This window comes from Colobus angolensis, unplaced genomic scaffold, assembly GCF_000951035.1.
Source record: "Colobus angolensis palliatus isolate OR3802 unplaced genomic scaffold, Cang.pa_1.0 Scaffold99, whole genome shotgun sequence".
NCBI classification, from domain to species: Eukaryota; Metazoa; Chordata; class Mammalia; order Primates; family Cercopithecidae; genus Colobus; species Colobus angolensis.
The window spans coordinates 3,473,551-3,487,474 of NW_012123931.1; the positions used below are offsets into that span (position 1 = coordinate 3,473,551).

Genomic DNA, 13,924 nt, shown 5'->3' on the forward strand with positions numbered 1-13,924 from the left:
GAGCCGAATCATGAAGTGGGTCCACTCTGTGACAGTTCACTGAGCTGTACCCTTGTGATCGGCACACTTTTTGGTGTACAGTTGACCGTTGAACAACTCGGGTCTGAACTGCGCAGGTCCAGTTACACATGGATTTTTTTTCCTTTTTTCTTTGAGAAACGGTCTCACTCTGTTGCCCAGGCAGGAGTGCAGTGACGTGACCATAGCTCACTGCAGCCTCAAACCCCTGGGCTCAGCCAATCCTCCTGCCTCAGCCTTCTGAGTAGCTGTTACTATCAGCATGTGCCACCACACGTGGCTGGATGTTTTTCAATAAGTTACACCGGGTGTGCCTGCGTTTTCTGCCTCCCTTTCCACCTCCTTCGCCTCCACCTCCGCCAACTCTGTGATGGCAAGACCAACTCTTCCTCTACCTCCTCAGCCTACTCAATGTGAAGGATGAAGACCTTCATAATGATCCCCTTCCACTTAAAGAACAGTAGATATATTTCCTCTTCCTTATGATTTTTTTTTTTTTTTTGAGACAGAGTGAGACTCTGTCGCCCAGGCTGGAGTGCAGTGGTGGGGTGACTCACAGCTGCAACTACCTCTGCCTCCCAGGTTCAAGTGATTCTCATGCCTCGACCACCTGAGTAGCTGGGATCATAGGCGTGCCCACCACAGCAGACTAATTTTTGTATTTTTAGTAGATACAGGGTTTCACCATATTGGCCACGCTGGTCTCGAACTCCTGGCCTCAAGTGATCTGCCTGCCCTGGCCTCCCAATGTGCTGAGATTACAGGTATGAGCCACTGCACCTGGCCATATGATTTTCTCATTTTATTTTCACTAGCTTACTTTATTGTAAGAATACAGTATATAATATATGTAACAAACAAAATGAGTGTCAACTTTATCTACAAGGCTTTCTGACAACAAAAGGCTATTAGTAGTAAAGTTTTTGAGGAGTCAAAAGCTAATATACACTTTTTTGACTGCAGGGAGGAGGCTGATGCCCTCAACTCCTGTGTTGTTCAAGGGTCAACCGTATATTTACTTCAATAAAGTTGACTCCCCAAAAAAGCTACCCTAGTCAACCCCATTCCCTAAGAGCAGCAACCCACCCGTTTGCACACACATACTTTGTAGTCCCAGCCCAGGGCCCCCTTGGACCTGTCTCAGGAAGCACAGGGGCTGGAACTACTATTTCCTTTCTACAGGTGAAGAAACTGAGGCTGAGAAATAGCCAGTGGCATCTTTGTGGTCACAATGTGTTAGAAGAGAAACTCCTCCACGAGCCTCTTTGCTGGGCTCTTTGATACAATGGATAAGGTCTGGGGGCTAGCCTGACAGTCACAAATATTGCTACCTACCCCAATGGAAGAAGACATTTTATTTTATTATTATTACTGAGATGGAGTCTTGCTCTGTTGCCCAGACTGGAGTGCAGTGGCATGGGAGAAGACATTTTAGTGCAAAGTGCTGGGGGTGCAAAGTAGGCAGGGACTTCAGAGCTTAGGCAGGCTCCCTAGAGGAGGGAGCTCTGGGGCTGAGCCCTGAAGACTGCAGGGCTTAGACACGCAGAGGGCGGGCCAGGGAAGGCACCCGAGTTGGTGTAGCAGTCTGAGCAACAGTGTCAGGCAGGGGACCGGCACAGTGTGAGAAACTGGCCCGGGTGGAAGCCGATGGTGAGGGAAGAGGGGAGGCAGACCCTGACCATCTGGGGCTCTAGGACCCCACATGCTTCCAGAGTCCACCCTGAGCACCACTGCTCAGGGGACACTGTAGGGGATGGTTTCAAGTGGGCCTGGCATAAACTCTGCCAGGGAGCAGGGGGGCTTCCACTGCCAAAGTGAGGAACCAGGGTTTGATTCTGAGGGTGATGGGGCCTCAGCAGGGGAGCATGTGATTGTGGAGAGCAGAAGGAGCTGGGGAGGAGACAGCCAGGGAGAACCAACACTTCCAGGCCACACACCTGGCTCTATAGTCAGGCCTGGGCTTAATACTTGGCTCTGTTGACTGTGCGACTTAGGGTGAGTGACTCAACCTTTCTAAGTCTCACATCCCTTACTTACACTGAAGGAGAGGACAGGGATCCCCTGCAAGCTGGCTGAGGAGGGGCTGGAAAGAAACCCTGAACTTGGAAGTACCTGGTGCGCCCCTGCCCCATCCCCTGGACGAAGGAGCTTCTGTTCCTCCCAGAACACAGGCCCTTCTTATTCCCAGAGGACAGGCCATCAACTCCTGCTATTTAGGCAGGGACACTGAGGCCCAAGGAGGATGAGCCTGAAACCCGCCTCCATCCACGTGATTCAGTCACCACTGAGTACAGGAACCACCCCTTGCCCCTGCCTCCCGTGAACTGTAAGCTGTGGAGGTAGGGATGGTGGGGACCCCTTGCCCCGGCCTCCCGTGGACTGTAAGCTGTGGGGGTGGGGGTGGCGGGGAGGGAAGGAGGATTATGAGCTCTTCTAACCCTCTTACCTCCATTTTACAGAAGCAGAAACTGAGGCTCAACTGGTTGAACAATTTGCCTGAAGTCACATAGCTAGTTAGGGGTGACAGAGCTTGAATTAGGGTGCCACTAGGGCTGGCTGGGCCCCCAACCTTTAGGTCCTTCCGAATAGGGGCCCTGCTAGCATTCCACATCCCCATGCCTCCCTCTTCCTCCCCAAACTCCCTGCCACCACAGCGGGGCGCGGAGGCTGCTACGCTGTTAGTCACCCTTCCAGCTGTCAGTTTGCAAACACTCCCTTCCTGGCCTACAGCTGCTGCCACCGCCGCCTCCCCACTGCCTTGATGATAATAATAAAAATAATAACAGGCCCTGTTTTCTGAGCACTTATTCTGTGCCAGGCCCTGTCCTTGGCACGTTATGGCTCATCATATCCTCTAACAACTCTGAGACAGACAAGCTATTATTATCCCCATTTTGCAGATGAGAACCCCAAATTCTCATCTGGGGTTCTTGCCCCACAGGGGCAAGGCGGGCGTCCCTAGGGCCACACCTTGAGTGAGCATCCTGTCCCACTCAGGTGTCAAACTCCTGAGCTGCTGAGCCAGCCCTACCCACAGCCCCGTGCCTCCCTGCCTGACAGGCCCCAGGAGTTGCCATGGGGACCACACTAGCCTAGGGGAAAGAGAGAGAGGAAGGAGGAGGGAGGAGGGAGAAGCAGCCAAGAGGGGCACAGGGGCAGCACTAAGGGAAGGGTGAGCCTAGGAGTGGTCAGGGTGGGCCGCCTCAAGGAGCTGGGCTCTGAAGGCCTCAGAGGGTCTCGAAACAGGGAAGAGGGCTAAACTCATCACCTTTACTCTGCTGGCTGTGACTCTAGGACCCAGCTTCCCCATCTGTGCAATGGACTGGTGATAACCCTTGGCTCTGGGGGCTGCTGTAAGGACTGGAGTTGGGCTCTTAGCACCAGAACGGTGCATGCCTTGCCACAGACATCCTGTAAGTGGGAGCTGCTAACCCTCTTGGACAGCTCCTCCCTGGTGGGATCATGAGCCCCCTGAAGGAATGAATAAATGAACAAACAAAAGGGGGAATCCAGTCTGGCTGCATCACACTGAGGTCCCATAACCAATGAGACTATAGTTAACTCCAAAGTTAACCCCAAAGGGATAGCAGCTATCACCCACCCCCACAGAAATAGGGGACAAGGGTCTTGGGATGTGGCAGGACCAGTGCTTCACTCTGACTTCCTACCCCAAACCCGGCTCCCAGTAGCCCTTGCACTGGGGTCCTGGAACAGGCTGGCATTGTGCCCAAGTGCTGATGTCAGAGACTGCAACCAAGATGGCTCAGTGGCCTCCCAGCCTTGGCTGGGGGCCCCTTCTTAAAACATCTCCAGAAGGTGAGACCACCCTTCCACTCCAGGCCGGAGGCTGAGAGCCAGAGTGGCTGGGAGGAGCTACTGCAAACTTGGGATTCCACAACTCAGCAGGGGTCAGGCACAGAGAGTGGGTCTTTCCTGGGGTTATTTAAACGTAAGAGTCGGGCTACTCTATGGAGCAGTGCAGGAACATCGTCCTGGGTGTCAGAGGCTCTGAGTCCTGCACCTGGCTTTGCCATCAACTTGCTGTGTGACCTTGGGAAAGTCACTTGACCTTTCTGGGACTTGCTGGCTTCTGGTACCTTAGCCAGACCTGTTTCCCATCTGCCGTTTCCAGGACACCTGTGCCCTGTCTCCCTCCCCGCCTTGCCATTCCCTTCCCACTCTCTCCTCCTTCTTTACCAAGGGACTTCCACTCAACCTTGGGGGTGCAGCTGAGGAATTGCTTCTGGAGCACCCATGCCTTAAAAAAAAACACAGCAGGACAGTCCCTCCAGTGCTGTCTGTAGTAGCAGGAGATGATGGAGAGACAGCCCTTACGTCCCTCAGTGGGGGGCTGGGTGGATAAATTACAAGATGTCCCTAAAAGGGGACAGCATAGCTCTAGCTGTGATGGGGCCAAGGGAGATCTCTAGGTGCCGATACTGAACACTCCCCATGATAGAATATGGAAAACGGCAAAACACCAGCTCAAGTCATTGAAGAAAAAGTTGCCAGGGGAGCAGAACAGACACAGCTTCCAAGTCCCATCCCACAGGCTAATCGGAAAGATGAAGGAGCATCTGCTCTACACGGAGACGTGCAGACACCCTTGGAACCAAGTGATCCAGTGAAGCATCACCAGCAAGGCGACGCATGGACACTAAGTGCCTCCTGGAGGAGGACTCTGCATCGCCCAGCGGGGTGCGCCGGCCAGAGCTGTTCCATTTGACTCCAACCAGGGAGAAGCAATCAGACAAATCCACAACAACTGGCCCGGACTCTTCATGTCAATGTCATAAAAGAGCAAAACAAAAAAAGGTCTGAAGAATGTTCTAGATTAAATAGGACACTAAAGAAACATGGCAACAAGATTCAATGAATGATCTGGAATTGAATTCTATATCAAGGGGTGGTCGGGGAACAGCTATAAAATCACTTGGGGACGGGGAAATGGACATAACAAATAATATGGAATTAATGTCAATTTTCTTAAGTGTGATCATGACATGATTATGTAAGAGATACACGCTAAAGTTCTTACGGTGAAAGATACAATGCCTATAACTAACACTCAAATCAGCAAAAAATACACACAAACGCCTATGTAGATAAAAGAAGAGCTAGAGTAAATGTGGCAAAATGTTAAGAACTCGCAAATCTGCATGAAGGATATATGAATATTCATTATACTATTACTTCAACTTTTTGGTAGGTTTGAAATACTCAACATAACAGGCTGTGAAAAAAAGCCAGGTGCAGGTTCTCTATGGAATACTACAAGTTGTGTTTTTAAAGAGGTATTAATACAATACCTCCCTAAACTCAAATATGCCTTGATTATCTTTGGAAAGACAGAGGAAACTGGTAACAGAGGTTGCTTCTCGGATGGGAAGGGCGAGTAGATCAAGTTCAAGGGAAACTTACTTTTTACTGTTCATTTGCTATTTTGTCCTTCTGGGCTTTTAAAAAAAGTATTATTATTTTTTTAAAGCCACATGCATCTATTACCTTCCCCCTTAAAATGAAACTGGAAATAAGAAACTTTTTGTAAACCACCTCTCCCTGGAGCCTTCCTTGGGTCCCCAGCTGTGTTGGGTGCCGAGGCCTCCGAGGCCTCTCACACATCCCTGTGCTCCAGTGAGAACCTCACTGGTTGTGGCCTGTGGTTTAGGGTGGACTGGGAGCTCTGCAGGGGGAAAGTGAGGATCTGATTCACGTCTGCATGGGCTGGGCCCAAAGTGGCTGCTCAGGAAATGAGTGCTGAATGAATGAATGAACCAACGAACAAAAGGGGATGTCAGGCTTGTGGTACATGGCTGTACCACACAGAGGTCTCATAACCAATGGGACTATATAGTTAACCCCAAAGGGACAGCAGCTGTCACCCCATTCCCACAGTGCTAGGGGACAAGGGGCTTGGAATGTGGCAGGACCAGTGCTTCACTCTGACTTCCTGCCCCAAACCCAACTCCCAGCAGCCCTTGTGCTGGGGTCCTGGGAACAGGCTGGCATTGTGCCCAAGCACTGAGGTCAGTGGCTGCAGCCTCAGGCAGGCCTTTCTTGGGAGCCCAGGCTGACGAGGAGTGGGGAGAAAGAACTGGGAGCCTTTTCCTACCCTGGAAGCAGCTGTAGACCCCCAAGGCCAGGCATGTGCTGAGGGCCAGGGGAGGTCAAGGGGCTCCCTTGCCCTTCCCCCGTTGCCAAAACTCTGCTGCCTAATGGGGCGTGGGAGCCTTCAGTAACTGTTTACACCCAGCTAAAAATACCCACTGAAAAGGGAAGTGCACAAAAGACCTGGGGGAACTCAGGGCCATGGCCCCCGGAGACTCTGGTGCTGCCACAGGACCCAGCTGGATGCTCTGGGGGATGGGGACAGCCACTGCAGGCAACAGGCAACAGGCAACAGCAAGGTCCACCTTGCCTTCTCATTCTTTGAGCCAGTGTTTTGGAAGCTTTCCTGTGTGCCCAGAGCCATGCTTGGTGGGCCAGGATATCTGGGTGGAGAAGGAAAGGACTCAAGAGATCCTGCCTTTGGGGACCCAAGGTCACCATTCACCTGCCTCTTCTCTGTGCACAGGCCAGGGCTGGATGCTGGGAACCCCTATAAAATACAGACCTGGCTCCTGTCCTCCTGGTTACTGGATGGTCAACCATGGCCTGGTGTGCTCAGTGCCTCCATAGACTGTGAGACAGGGGCTACCCAGGAAGGCTTCCAGGAAGAAGGGTGAGGGGAGCAGGAGCTAGAAGGCTTTTAGGGGAAAGTGACTGAGAGAGGGGTGCCTTGGAGTAGACCAGGATTAAGACTGCAAACTGTGGTACAGAGCAAGTTAATGAAGACTGAAGAAGGTTCAGGATGGGGGCCCAGGGAGCCTCTGAGCAGGGCCTACAGGTCATAGTACAGATACACACGGAATTAAGTTTCAGATCTGGGCCCGCCCCTCCAAAGGGCAGTGCACCTGAGGAGGGCGGGGCACCCACCAGCAGCTGGGCAAGTTTGGCAGCAATAAAATCAGCCCCACCTCTGGTTCTGCAGAGGACACCAGGCTGAGGCACTGTGACATTCCCCACCGCACATCAGGCAAGGAAGGGTGCTGGAGGGCTTCTACTGAGCCCTGCAGCCTGTGCTGGTGGTCCCTCAGCACCCCCACTGCATAGGTGTCTCAGGGTGGGCAGCAGCAGAATTGGGCACCAGGACCTTGGAGATGCCTACACCTCCCGGGGGGTCACGAACGAACAGAAGAATGTCTGCTCTGGCTCCAGTGCACGCTGCCCTACCCCCATCCCAGGGCTCCTGTCAGCACCCTGACGGAAGGAGAGGGGCAGATTTAATGGATAAATACCAAATTACAGCAACTCACTGGCTTTTTTTTCCTGCCCCCAGTGGTTCAGTAGGACCGGAAATCCCGTCTAGCGGTTTGGGAGAGGTGGGGGCTGGGGTTAGAGCAGGCTAATGGGGAGCCTCCTCCCCAGGCACCGCTGCGGCTTGAGGCTGCCATTCCTGGCCCAGAAAGCTTTCTAATTACCGCTCAGGATCCTAATTACCTACGTGCGCTGGGCAATGGGGACTCTGGGCCTCCCCAGGGCCCTAACCCAGGCCTCTGCTCCTCCACCCCCTTAGCACAGGATGTGGTCTTTGCATCTTCATTTGCCCGCATTTACATATAGCCTCTCAGCACTAACCTTCAACGAACCCTTCAAAGTCATGTTCTTGTCCCTCACCCCAAAGTCTCCTGGCCACATTCTAGGTGGGGAGACTGACGGCTGGAGGCCCATGAGCTGTCTAGAACTTTGGCCCCCAGGTTTCTGGTCTCCCCACTTCAGAACCAGGACCCACAGAACACACAGCTCAGAAGGTAAAGCTGTGGGGACCAACACAAAGGACAGACTTGCTACTACTTAAGGGAGATGGGGGCGTTACCAACACCCTGCTCTAGCAGGAAGGGCTGCAGAATGAGAGCACGGGAGTTACAGCCTACTGATCCAGCCGGGTTTGGGGCACTGCATTAGTTACTTAATCCTTCAAACACCCCATGGGGCAAGGACTGGTGATCTCTGGCAGAGAAGGAACAAGCTGTGTGGGGACTTGAGCTCAGAGTTGTCTGAACCTTGGTTAGGGGACCTTTCTTCCCACCCTTCCCTGTGCAGGACAGATGACATCCTGAAAATGGACAGGTGGGGGGCACCGAGGGAAGGTCTGCCCAGAGCTTGGCTGTTCTGCTCTGGGAAGCAGAAGTTCTTCTGTGCCCACTTCTTGCTTGTCTGCACACCCCGGCCTCTCAGAGAGGCCAAGAGCCTGTCGAGGGACACACAGAAAATAGCCAGCAGCCCCAGAGAGGGCAGAAGCTCCAAAGAAGGGCCTCTCTCCCTACCATGCTTCTTCTTCAAACGCTTCTTGACTTTCACAGGCCCTTCCCCTCCGGGAGGCCCTCCAGGCTGCCCCAGCCCACGCACAGCCCCAGCTTCAGAGCTCCTACCAGCCCTGCCAGGAAGTGAGAACCACAGGCCTCCCCTCACTGACTCCTGGTTTCCTCCACCCGCCAGCAGAGGCGCTCTCAGGGTTTGTTCTTCATCCTTCCCTCCTGTCTCCCTGCAGCATGGACAGCACAAGCTGCAGATAGACGCGCAAGTCTGCATGAGGACCAGGTGTCAGGCTGGGCTGAGAAGCAGCAGCCAGGGTCCAAGGGGGGTAGATTATGCCCAGGTTTTCACCTGCCCACAAGGCTTACAACCATGCCATGATCAGGACAGCCAGGGAGGCACCAAGCAGCCTCTTCTACTTGTTCCTTCAACTCTGGGCCCAGACCACAGAAGGAGGGGTGGAGGGAAGCTGCGGTTGGAGGGTGTGTGCACAGCTAGTGTGTGATGAGAAGCTGCCTTCATCTTAGCACCTTAAAACCAGGAAGAGAAACTGAGCAGGCAGAAAGGGCAGGCTGGGCTGCACAGGGCCCTCTAGTCCCTGGGGGCCTGCTGAGGGGAGCTCTCAAATAGTCACTGGACAAACCACTTCTCCTTTCTGGGCCTCAGTTTCCCCATGGGAAAAATGGGATTTTTTTTTTTTTTTTCTAATGGGTCCTGTCAGTCTGCCCTGATTGGTGCTGTCTACACTTAATGGGCCACGTCATGGTAGATAAAAGAGCACCCCCTCAACTGGTGGAGTACTCCTGATCCCAAGGAGCAGGGGCTCAGCCACCCAAAGCCAGCCTCTCCCTGCTCACTTCTCCCCTCAGCCATGCAGGGAGCACCAGCTCTTCCTTCACCAGCTTTTTATTTTTAGGTCTGAATTTGACTTTAATCATTACTTAGCGGATTCTATTTCCAGCCCTTGGATGAAGGGACCCAGAGGGGAGGAGGAAGGGAGGCAGTGCTCCCTGCTGGGCGCTGGGGGTGGCCTGCTCCTCCACCCATCCTGTCCCCAACCAAGGGTGGGGGAAACTGAGAAACACCCAAAGGGCTCTCATCTGAGCCAGGCCAGGCCAGCATCTTGGGACGGACCCCACCCTGTGACCTCATCCCATCCCAAGCTGTGGGACAGGAGGGCAGCTGTCATGCCCACTTCCCTTACACTAAGAGCAGGGAGGAGGGAGACACTCCACGGCCAGAGTATGGCAGCTGGAGTCTGAGGTCATGTGCCCAAGGGACCTCTGCACTGAATGGGCCACCTGGAGGAGGACCCCTTCCCTAGGTTAGTCCTGGGCCACCCTAGGGTCATCCGGGGCTACAGTCTCTTAGGCCCAGGGTTGCCAAGTAGAGACTGGTGTCCTGCTACTGCCCACAGGGTGGCTGTAGGAGGGCACTCCCAGTTACTCTGGTCTCCATAAAAGCAGAACAAGAGGAAGCAGGTATGTCACAGTGAAACACACTCAGGTTAGACCTGGGGAACACCTGCTGAGAAGGGGGAGGCTAACACATGAGTTTCCTGGTGTCCAACTCCCTCCTGGGAAACTCTGGGAGGCTCCAGAATCCCCCTACCCTCAATCTCCCAGCTTCCTTCCCTTCCTTGGCTACTGGGACAGGGTGGGAAGATGAGACTGGCATGGCTGTTCTTGGGCTGGGGTTCGGGATGCCTGGGTTCCTTGTCTAAGTCTCAGGCTAAGCAGGCCTCTATTTCCTCTGGGAAAATGCCGAACTGGGCTGACCTAGCCAGAGCTGGGAGGCGGGAGGCAGCCAGGCTCTTAAGAGGCCTCGTCGGCTGGGCGCGGTGGCTCACACCTGTAATCCCAGTACTTTGGGAGGCCGAGGTGGGCAGATCGCCTGAGGTCGGGAGTTCGAGACCAGCCTGACCAACACGGAGAAACCCCTCTCTACTAAAAACACAAAATTAGCCAGGCGTGAGGGCACATGCCTGTAATCCCAACTTGGAAGCCTGAGGCAGGAGAATCACTTAAACCCGGGAGCCAGAGGTTGTGGTGAGCCAAGATCACGCCATTGCACTCCATGCTGGGCAACAAGAGCAAAACTCCATCTCACCAAAAAAAAAAAGAGAAGAAGAAGATACCTTGTCTATTCAGCTCTGATGCTGGGAGACTGGAAAGGGAAAAGGTGGAGTCAGGTCCTGGACCCTAACCAGCAGCCCATCTTCCCAGGGCCAGCCCCATGCCATAGGCCAGGCAATCACATGGTAATGGGGAAAGAGGAGGGCAGGGAAGGGCACTGGCCATAGTATTCTAGAACCTCAGGGCCAGGGGGGTTCAGAGGGGCTCCCCAGGCAGAGACCACCGCTTTGCCAGGTAAGTGGTCAGCCAACATCGGCTCGTGGCTCAGGCACCTTCCCCACAGGTTGAGGCAGCCAGCAGTGGACACTCCTTCAACAATGCCAGTCCTACTCCTCGAGGGAGTGCAGGAAGGACTGTGCCAGGCACTTTAGAGTCCCTTGGTTAGTTAGTTGACACTGTTCTTCCACCTTGGTGTCACCATCCTGTTATTTATATAAAGGCAGCTCAGCAGGTCAGTGACCTGTCTAAGGTCCCTCCACCCTGGGTCTAAGTGGCATGTCTGAGCCTGGAACCCATATTCAGTTGGGTGCCAAGTTGCCTGTGCCCTCCAACACCCTGGCTGCTTTTGGGACTCACAGTAATGACAACCACAACAGCAACAGAGGGGAAAAATGCACACGCTCCAGTATATGGGTGATGGCGCTGCAGCAGGCTAGCCTGGAATATTCTGCAGCTTTTTAGAAGCAACATTACTTAGACCATGTAGCACCATGAGAAAATGCCCACAGACGCAGTATTAAATGAAAAAAGGTGTCACGGCACACACACTCCAGTGACAACGGCGATGAAGGAAAAAGATGGGGAAAAGACCAGCAGGGAACTCCAAAATGCTAACACAGTCACTGCCTGCTGAAGAAATAGTGGGTGATTTTTGTTTCGTTTTCTAAATTTCCTGTAGCGCTGTTTTGTTATTTTCTAAATCAAGAAAATGAGTACATTCATAGTTTCCCTAGAATGAGCTCAGATTCACTTCCCTGGGACCCGCCTGTTCCCTAGCTCTGGCCCAGGTGTCTGGGACAACTTCTGCCACGGGATGCCTTTCTCATTTGGGACAGTCCCTCAGACACAGGAGAATCTGTCCCTACTTTCTCTTTCCCAGACTCAATCAACATCCCTGGTTCTTTGAAGACGACCTGTCAAGGTTTTAAAATCCTTCAAAAGATGGAGCCCAGAACCGCACCCAGACAGGTCTGCCCCCTTTAGGGGGCAGCCACATCACACTGTGGATCATGGGCCTCAACCCCTACCTATATTTGTTTGGAGGAAGCTGCATTCTGTCCCCAAACTTTCCAACCCTTGCCATGGGCCACTCTGTGTGGCTCAGCCTTTTGGGGTCTGGCCCCCCTGCAGTGGTAAATGGGAATATTTTCTGGTCTTTCCTTGCCCCTGACCCAATGCAGAGAGAAGAGCAGCCGCTTCTGAGAGGGAGGAGGGCACCAAGCTCACTCCCTCTCAGAATGAATGAAAAGCACATCCCTGCACACGTGCTAGCCAGAAGCCAGACTCCTTTCTTCAAAGGCCCTGGGACCCTGGGTCGCACCCTCATAGCTCACAGTTGGTAAAAATAAAAATAAAATCAAAATAAAAAAGGCTGGCTTGGGGTGGGAGGGAGCCAACCATGTCAGGCTCCAGCCCCAGTCCCTCAGGCTGGAAAGGAAGTTAGGGCTGGGTGTGGGGCCATGTGAGGGGAGTCTCACGGGCCCAGGACATCTGGGTCTCCTCCACTGTGCATGTCAGGACAGCCAGAAAAAAACTGAAAAAACAAAAAAACCTAAATTGTGAGCAGGGACCCAGCAGGACAAAACTGCCAGCAGCTCCAAGGGAGCCCAGACACCACTCAACACCCTCTAGGGCATTGCCTACTCTCCTGGGCCAGAGGATCCTGCCAGGCCCCAACTTCACCCCTGCTGCCCTTGCCCTGTTCCTGCTGTGGCCACAACCAAGAAAGGCACTGGAACGGCCAGGGTACTAGGAGCTTGAAATAGGCCCCCTGGGTGTCCCCACTCTGTAGCCTGCTGCCAGTGGAGACAGGGCTTCCACAGTTCCCATGTGACCCCATTTATATTCTGAACTTGGCTGCTCCTGTGCCAGCTGGGCCATAGGTGTGGGGAGCGCTGGGTCAGGACTGACCACCAGGTTGTTTCAACTCAGAGCCAGGACCAGGACCCGGCCTTCCTGCCACACCACACAGATGGCCCCACACCACACATTCCCCACATCTCCTGCTAGCTGACCCAGCCACAGCTGGGGCCGGAAGCCCTTTCACTCCCTCCAGCCCTCTGCGGGGAAGCACATGCTCAACCAACAGTCCCTCCGGGGCCAGGCTGGGGGGCCTGTGTACCCACTGGGTGACGGTGCCTGCCTGGTTTCCTTCCACCCACAGCCATCCAGCCCTGCAGAGCTGGGGATGAAAGGATAGCCAGCCTAACTCCACTAGGGGCCTGGGGTAGCAACTTCTCCCTTTGAGCCTCGGTTCTCGGGTGTACAAAATGGGCGGGGAAGTTAACTGGTAGTTAAGCTCCAAAAATCTGCTGGCTGGACACACCCCTTCCTGACACCTGGTCTGGACCACAAAGAGCCTAGGAGAACGGGTGCCCCAGGGTGCCAGAAGGTGGGGGCATGGTGCTAACGCTCAGTCACCTCCACCCAGGCGGAAGGCCTGCCCAGTTTCCCACCCAAAGGTCAGAGGTCCCTTGGCTTAGGCCTGGTCTTCTGAGAGGCCAAGGGTGACAGGCTCAGTCCCAGGACCTGGGCTTCTAACTGCTCACCCGAGGTGACTGGGCCCTGGGCTTGCTTGCAGCCCACAGGGTCATGGTGGGATAATGAGGGAGGGGTCAGAACCAAGCAAGTCAGGGCACCTGCAGGGAGGCCCTGGACAGGGAACGGCAGGGGAGTCCAGCACTCTCTCTAGGGACCTGGCCCATACGGATCCTCTTCCTCCAGACTCCAGCCACCTCCTACTCTGAGCTCCACAGACGGGGGACTCGGGATGAGAAGATGAGTCCGTGGAGCCGCAGGGCAGTACGTCCCTCGTGCACTCCCTTCCCATTTGGGTTCTGACAGTGGCTCCTGGGAGAATTCGAACCCTTGCAAGGGAGTAAAGGAGAGAGAGGAGAAGGGGGGAATGGGAGTGGACGCGACAGTGGCAGCAACAGAGACCAGACGCGCGACCTCCATCCACCCTCTTCCCTCCGGGGGACACTCCGGGACGGCCAGGCACTCACCTCTCTTAGGGCACTGCGGTCCAGGCCACCCCGCCGCGGGCGGCATCAGCGGCCTGCGGGACGGTCCATGCGGTCGGGGGGAGGGGAGGGGCACAGGGGTCCCCAGGGGGTGCGGTACAAAGAGGTACGAGTGCGAGGCGAGGGGAGGAGGGACCGCCAGGCAGAGGCAGGGGGACGGCCGCAGGGCTCGGG

General features: G+C 54.5%; 1 protein-coding gene across 2 annotated transcripts in view; it reads right to left on the reverse strand.

Annotated features, from left to right (window-relative positions):
- The window catches only part of CSK (c-src tyrosine kinase), a 20,837-nt gene extending 6,913 nt beyond the window's left edge, over positions 1–13,924 (reverse strand). The window contains exons 1-3 of one of the 2 annotated variants that reach the window (XM_011932896.1): positions 7,934–7,967; positions 5,572–5,701; positions 3,287–3,489 (exon numbers count right to left, since the gene is read on the reverse strand). The gene's annotated coding sequence lies outside the window, so the exon portion shown is untranslated. Of the gene's footprint in view, positions 1–3,286; positions 3,490–5,571; positions 5,702–7,933; positions 7,968–13,732 lie in introns of those variants that run through there. The other variant, XM_011932895.1, reaches the window with a different exon arrangement.